A 7,875-nucleotide genomic window follows, 5' to 3' on the forward strand; every position below is an offset into this window, starting at 1 on the left:
CTGCCCTCTGTCCCTCTGGGGAAAATCTCCTTTGTGCTGAGAACTTGGTCTTGGGGTGTTTTGAGCCAACTTCCAAGGTTCCCTACAGACACTATGGACAATACTACAGAAGTGTCTAGAAACCTAAAATAGAACACCCATGGTCCAGCCATTCAGCTTCTAATTATTGGTGCCAGCAAATGGAAGAGACGCTGGCACACTTGTGTTCACTCTTGCTTTGTTCACAATGGCCAAGATCTAGAGTCAGTCTGGGTGCCATCAATGGATGGGTAAATAAAGAAAATGTGTATATACAATGAAATATCATTAGCTGCAATAAAAAGAATATCGTTCTGCCATTTGTAGCAAATGTGTAGAACTGGAGGATGCTATATCACATTAGATAAGACAAATGTAGCATGTTCCTTCTCATATGAGGAGGCAGAAAACAGTCTGACTGTGAAGCGGTGAGTACTGGTGCTGGCCAGGTGGGGAGAGGTGAGGGAGGTTGGATAATAGATCATTAAGTTCTAGTACCCCATAGCACAGTGGGGCAATTAAAGTTCATGGTAACCTGTTATCTGCTTTATACAGAAGTAGGAGCGAGGAATTCTGAGGCTTCACACACGAAGTCATGCTGGAGACAGACTCGAGACCCTTATTTGGTGATGATGAGCCTATGTTGAATTATCACACCTTTCCTCATAGCATGAATATGTAAAATAGTAATTACTAATAGCAATTAAAATATAAATTTTAAGGAAATGAAATGGAAAAAAGTATTTGTAAGTCATATATCTGATAAAGGGTATGTTTCCAAAATGTATTTTTAAAAATGCTTCACTCAAAAATAGGAAGCCAAATATTCAATTAAAGATTGAGTAAACAATATCTGAATAGACATATTTTCATGGAAGTCTTACAAGCTGGGTGTGGTAGAACACACCTGTCATCCCAACACTGGAAATGCTGAAGCCTGAGGATCAAGAATTTGAGACCAGACTAAGCTACATAGCAAGTTTCAGGTCATCCAGAGTGATGTAGCAAGTCCTTGGTCTTTGGTTTTTGGTTTTTCTTTTTTCCTTTTTTTTTTTTTTTAACAGGTTCACCCTTTTATTGGACATGTTAACCAAAGAGGTTTGTAAAAAAGCCCAAAGCCCATTTCATCATCAGACTCCTCAGACTCTTCCTTCTTGCTTCTACTTTCTTCTCCTCAGCTGGGGCAGCAGCAGTCAAGGGGCAGGACCGCCCGCTGGCGCAGGCCCACCAGCTCCTTACCTTGCAGATGAGGTTTCCAATGTTTGACATTGGCCAGGGCCTTTGCAAACAAGCCAGGCCAGAAAGGTTCAACATTGACACCAGCTGCTTTAGTGAGGGCATTGATCTTGTCCTCCGTGACCATCACCTCGTTGATGAGCAGGATGAGGGTGGAGTAGATGCAGGCGAGCTCGGAGACAGACCATGTTGCGGACTGCCGGCACCGTGGCTAGTCGCCAGATACCTTGGCGGCAGCTGAGGAAAGGCAGGTTTTTGGTTTTTTCTTTTCTTTAAAAAAAAAAAAAAAAAGTCAGGCGGTAGTAGCACAGGCTTTTTTCTTTTCTTTTTTTTTTTTTTCTTTCTGGAGACAGGGTTTCTCTGTGTAGCTTTGCTCCTTTCCTGGAACTCACTCTGTAGCCCAGGCTGGCCTTGAACTCACAGAGATCTGCCTGCCTCAGCCTCCCGAGTGCTGAGATTAAAGGTATGTGCCACCACTGCCCCACACTCAGGAGGCAAAAGCAGGCAGATCTCTATGAGTCCGGGGCCAGCCTGGTCTACAGAGCTAGTTCTGGGACAGCCAGGGATACACAGAGAAACCCTGTCTCAAAAAACCAAAACCAAAAAAACAAACAAGCAATGACAAAACAAAACAATGCAGCAATGAGGCTTGGACATGCAAACCTGTAATGCTATTACTTAGAAGGTGAGGCCGGAGGATCAGGAGTTCAAGGTCATCCTCATGCACACAGTCAGTTTTAGGTTAGCCTGGGAAATGTGAAACCTTTGTCAAACAAAATGAAAAAATAAATTACAATAACAACAAAAAACCCACAAGGGCCAATATGTGGATAATACCTCATAAGTCTTTTTTTCTTTTTTCAAAAGAAAGAAGGAAAATCAGACAGAAATAAAAACAAAGAAATGAAACTAAATGTCATACCTTCACTGTGGTGCAATGTGATAGAAGGACCCAGCCTGGTCACAAGAGTGATATCACCAAAGAGGACAATGCCCTAAGGAAAAGAGCAGACCTAAAGACAAATTGTGAGTTCTTTTTGTTTGTTTGTTTGTTTGTTTTTGTTTTTTTGAGACAGGGTTTCTCTGTGTAGCTTTGCGCCTTTCCTGGAGCTCACTTGGTAGCCCAGGCTGGCCTTGAACTCACAAGAGATCCGCCTGGCTCTGCCTCCGAGTGCTGGGATTAAAGGCATGCGCCACCACCGCCCGGCAAATTGTGAGTTCTTACATCTGCTCTTCCATTAGGGGCTACATATATCTTAAGGGAAAACATGGGACTTCTCCAGGCTGGGGAGGACACAATCTTCTTCTGGCAAGCCCCCACACCTTGCCCGCCCCCACACCTTGCCCACCCCACACCTTGCCCACCTCCACACCTGGCCCAACCCCACACCTGGTCCAACCCCACACCTAGTCCATCCCACACCTGTCCAACCCCACACCTGGCCCAACCCCACACCTTGTCCATCCCACTCCCGGTCCATCCCATACCTGTCCCATCCCCACACCTGGCCCACACCCACACCTGGCCCAACCCCACACCTGGTCCACCCCACACCTGGCCCAACCCCACACCTGGTCCATCCCACACTTGGCCCAATCCCATACCTGGGCCACCCCCACACCTGGTCCATCCCACACCCCACACCTGTCCCATCCCCACACCTAACCTCCCAAGAGCAGGCTCCACTTATACTCATAGCTAACTTTTGTGAAAGGCAGCAGGAAAACAACAACAAAAAAAACCCATTATTTTAGAAAATCTTAAACATACACAAAAATAGTATAGCATAATGAATCCCTTTCCCTAGTTTTAGCTGCTGTAATTGCTTTGCCAATCTTGCTTCCTTTGTGCATCATGTGTTTACAATCTATCACTGAACCCTCACAATAAGCCTGTGCAGTATACTGATCTTCCATCTAGCTCTAGTTTTTAGATGAGAAAAACTGAGGCTCAGAGAGATTCAGTCACTTGCCTGAGGACGTCCAGCATTGCTGGAATTCAAACACAGATCTGACTGACTCTAAGTCCTGTGCTTCTGTACTATTCTCAGCTGCTGGCAAAAGAAGAGTGGGGAAGGATGACCAGTGATTGCTGCTTTTAACAAAGTATCAATGGTTTGATTTTACCAATAAAGACTCAGAGCCAGATGCTGGTGTGAAAATCTGCTAGCTCAGAGAGGCAGAGAAAGCACCCAGCTGAACTTCCTCCTCTGCCGACATCCCGGAAGCCTCCTTCTTCGCCTCTGCAACCTCAAACAAGACTCCTCAGACTGGATATTCCTTGCTTTAGCTCCTGTGCATCTCTCTAGCCATCCTCCTTACTCTATAATTTTTTAAAAATAATCCTATGTTCACTTCCTGTCAACAGGTTGCTTGCTCTACCTCTTGACCTGAGATTGACTTTTGCTGTGGGATATCCTGTGTGCTGTGAATACATGTTGCTGTGATTGATTGATAAATAAAACGCTTGATTGGCCAGTAGCCAGGCAGGAAGGAAGAGGAGAATGCTGGGTCAAAGAAGGCTGAGGGAGAGAGATGCTGCCAGCCGCCACCGTGGGGAACAGAATGTAAAGTACCAGTAAGCCACGAGCCACTTGGCAAGGTATAGATTTATAGAAATGGGTTAATTTAAGATATAAGAACAGCTAGCAAGAAGCCTGAGCCATTAGGCCAGACAGTTTAAATAATATAAGCGTCTGTGTGTTTATTTGAGTCTGAATGGCTGCTGGGTGGGACTGGAGATAACTCCAGCTACAGACTTTATTTAATTCTGTTTACAATATTCAAACAGAAAGCTCTTGGATTAAAGGTGTGTGCTAGTGCTGGGCCACACCACAACTAAAACAGGTTTTTCCAGTAAATGACACAATCTCTGGGTTCACGGTGAGATCAAATATCTGGCAGCAGGGGCCCACACCAGGAGCCCCCAGGCCCAGCCTGGATCTCTGGTCATCTCCCATGGACAGATGTGGGACCAGGAAGCCCATCTTGGAATATATTTGGTCCAGGGAGACGGAGGTGCTCAGGCCAGGATGAATACAGTGGAGCTTCAAGTGCTACCGCCCCACATGGAAATGAGACTGTACCTGGGAGTCACTGGGGAGTCTCAATGACCCAAGGAAGGAAGTGCCTGGCACACAGTGGCACTCCACAAATAACAGCCACCAGTTCTTTGTCTAAGCTCAGGAGTGGCATGTTGACTTTTGGGGTGCATTGGGGAATATGGGGACAAATCCAAGCTGAGGTGGGGACAGGCAGGGGAGGGACAGCAAGACCCCATGGCTTGGTTATAGAGGAGCTTTCTAGAAGCTTCAGACTCTGCTCACTGCAGAGTCCACACCTGGTCAGCCCACAGGAGTTACTGACTACCTAGGGCTTCTCATTTGAGTGATGTGCGAGCTGTGGCCTGTGGTGATCTATGTTTGTGGCATGGTGTGTGTGTGTGTGTGTTGCGATGCTATGTGAAGTATATGGCTCATGTTGGCATGTGTGAAGTATGTGGACTGTGTGTCAGGGGTATGTGTGTGAGGTGTGGGGCCTGTGCTGGTGTGGATATTGAGTATAGAGGGTGTGGCATGTGTTTTTCAGATGTATGAGGTGTGAAGTGTGTGGTTTACATTGTGTGTTTGTGTGGGGTATACTGTGTGAGATATGTGGGTCAGGCTGTGTGTATTTGTGAGGGAATGTATACATGAGGTGGGAGGCATGCAGTGTATGTGGAGGTTGATGGTGTTGAGTGTGGGAAAGTGTATGCTGTCTTGCTATGTATGCATGAGATACATGGCTTGTGTTCATGTGTTCATGTGTGAGGGGTGTAGTGTATATGGAGGTCCTTGAGTCTTGAGCATGGGAGGATGTGGTATGAACTATGTGTATTTATGTGTGATGTGTATGTGTGAGGCATGTGACTCATGTTAGTGTGTGTGTGAGGGGTTTGGTATATGTGGAACTCTTCAAGTATTGAATGTAGGAGGGTGGAGTGTGCATGCCTCACGTTGGTGTGTGAGGTGTGTGACATGAGGCACATGTGCAACAGGGGAGGAACCCCACTGACTGATGGTCTCGGGCGAGTGTTCACTCCTTGCATCCCAGCATCTTGCTGACACTGATCTGGGTCTGGGAACGTCTTTCCTGAATAAACATGATGTCATTTCCATTCCGTTCAGCCTGTGCCGGGACAGCTGCTGTCAGCATCACTGAGGGAAATGCCACCTCGGCCCTGACAGCTGCCACTTGGCACACTTTGTAGAAAGCTTCTCCGGGAAGAAAAAAAAAAAAAAACAGCCAGTCATGCAGATGCTATTTAAAGTATGTTGCATCCTGATGAGCTGGTGAAGGAAGCTAAGTGAGCTGGGGACCTGGAGCCTGGGCTGGGCAAAAAGGTTGGGGAACAATGCACATGCTCGGTGGGTCAGGGGTAAAAGCCATCCCTACCTCCCATTTTACAGGTGAGCAAACTGGAGTCTAGAGAGGGCAGGAGCTTGCCCAGGACCAGAGTTGGTAGTTGTCAGAGCACATGGGCAGAGTGTGATGGCCACCAACACCTTCAAGTCTAACAGAACTTGTTACCAATGGAGAAACTTAGACCCATGAAAGGAGGAAAGATTGGCCAAGGCCATACAGAAGATCCACCATGAAGCTGGAAGGAGAGCTGGTCCATCATCTTAAACACACAGACATTCCCTGTCTTGCATACAATAGGCGCTAAGCAAATGCAGATGATGTGATGTTCCTCTTCATGGACTGAATTTGAAATAATCTAGGAGACACACTTCTGGGTATGTCTGTGAGGGAACTTTGGGGGGGGGGTTGACTGAGAAAGGAAGACCCACATGATGGCACCATTCTTTGGACCAGAGTCCTGGGCGAATAAAAAGGAAGCAAAGGAGGAAGGCAGTTGAGCATCTGGATTCAACTCTCCCTCTTTCCTTACTGGAGTCACAGTGTGACCTGCTACCCCATGCCTTCCCCACCATGATGGACTGTACCCTCAAACTGTGAGCCAAATTAAACCCTTCTTTTGTGAATTCGCTTTTGTCCAGTGTTTTTTCTCAGCAGTGAGAATGGTAACTGACACAGATAGATCTTTATGTTTGCTGACCCCATAACAGCACCACAGTACACCCATGCTATGGTGCTGCTGTCGGATTCAGTGCAGTGTTTAGTAAAGTCGATGAGGCAGACAGCACCTTCTAAAACGTACTATGTGTGAGATGGCTTTGCCCACTGTGTGGTTCAGGTGTGCCGAACTAACTTGTCTTGTCTCTGTGACAAAATACTCCGGAAATGACTTGAGACAGGAGGATTTATCTTAGCTCCATTGTTTGGTAAGGACAGAGCATCCTGTGACAGCACCTGCTCCCTTCCCACAGGGCACCGACCACAGATTCAAAGGGACTGTGTCTACAACCTCGGGGAGGGGCCTTGTGCCTCTTATAAATTTCAGCTTATTTACAGCTTCTTGAATCTGATTAACCTCCCTCCTCCCTCAGGGTGGGTGGTGGGTGAGGGAACATTTCAGTTCAGAGGGAATTGCTACCAGACAAACATCGTGCCAGAAGGGTGGAGTGGAGGGAGGCTGCTTAATGCCAAGAACAAAGAGACAGAAGAGAAGGGCCAGGAACAAAGTTCGTCCTTCAAAGGCAAGGGACCACCAGTGCCCCTGCTCCCCAGTAGTCTGTTCAATGTGGATCAGTCCATCCATTGAATTAGATGATCCAGTCATCTCATGATAAAGCTGTATTTTCACCTCACAGCATTAGCCACATTCCTTCCTTACATGTACTTTTCTTAGAAAGTCCATTCTCTGCTGGTCAAACTCCTATTCATCCTTCAAGACCCCACTTCAATATCAGCTCTTTGGTGGGACAGAGCAGATAAAAGGGCTCTGGCTATTCCTTGGTCACACACTTCACCACGGGAAGTTAAAGTGGATGGTCTCATTCTCCTGCAAACTCAGAAAGGACCAGAACCCAACATCAGTTCCAAGGCTGAAGGAAAAACAGTTTTTTTGGTGTTTTTTTTTTTTTTTTTGGATTTTTTTATTTTATTTTATTTTATTTTACAATACCATTCAGTTCTACATATCAGCCACGGGTTCCCCTATTCTCCCCCTCCCACCCCCTTCCCTTACCCCCAGTGGACACCCGATTCCCACCTCCTCCAGGGCAAATCCTCCCCTAAGGACTGTGATCACAGGTTGACTCAGTCCAGGCAGGTCCAGTCCCTTCCTCCCAGATTGAGCCAAGTGTCCCTGCATAAGCTCCAGGTTTCAAACAGCCAACTCATGCAATGAGCACAGGACTTGGTCCCACTGCTTAGTTGCCTCCCAAACTGATCAAGACAATCAACTGTCTCACCTATTCAGAGGGCCTGATCCAGCTGGGGGCCCCTCAGCCTTTGGTTCATAGTTCATGTGTTTCCATTCATTTGGCTATTTTTTTTCAATAATTGAGTGAAACCGAAGTTTATTATAAGCCACAGTCGTCCTAGGGACCTCCATGCTATATATATATATATATATATATATATATATATATATATATATATCCATGGTTCTATGGGTTGTGGTCTGATTGTTCTTTATTTTATATCTAGAATCCACTTATGAGTGAGTACATA

The 7,875-nt window shown here is 46.3% G+C and overlaps 1 pseudogene; it reads right to left on the reverse strand.

Annotated features, from left to right (window-relative positions):
• Positions 1–1,084: 1,084 nt before the first annotated feature.
• On the reverse strand, positions 1,085–4,241 carry LOC114705844 (annotated as a pseudogene).
• Positions 4,242–7,875: the final 3,634 nt, after the last annotated feature.

Source organism: Peromyscus leucopus, chromosome 4 (assembly GCF_004664715.2).
Source record: "Peromyscus leucopus breed LL Stock chromosome 4, UCI_PerLeu_2.1, whole genome shotgun sequence".
Lineage (NCBI taxonomy): Eukaryota > Metazoa > Chordata > Mammalia > Rodentia > Cricetidae > Peromyscus > Peromyscus leucopus.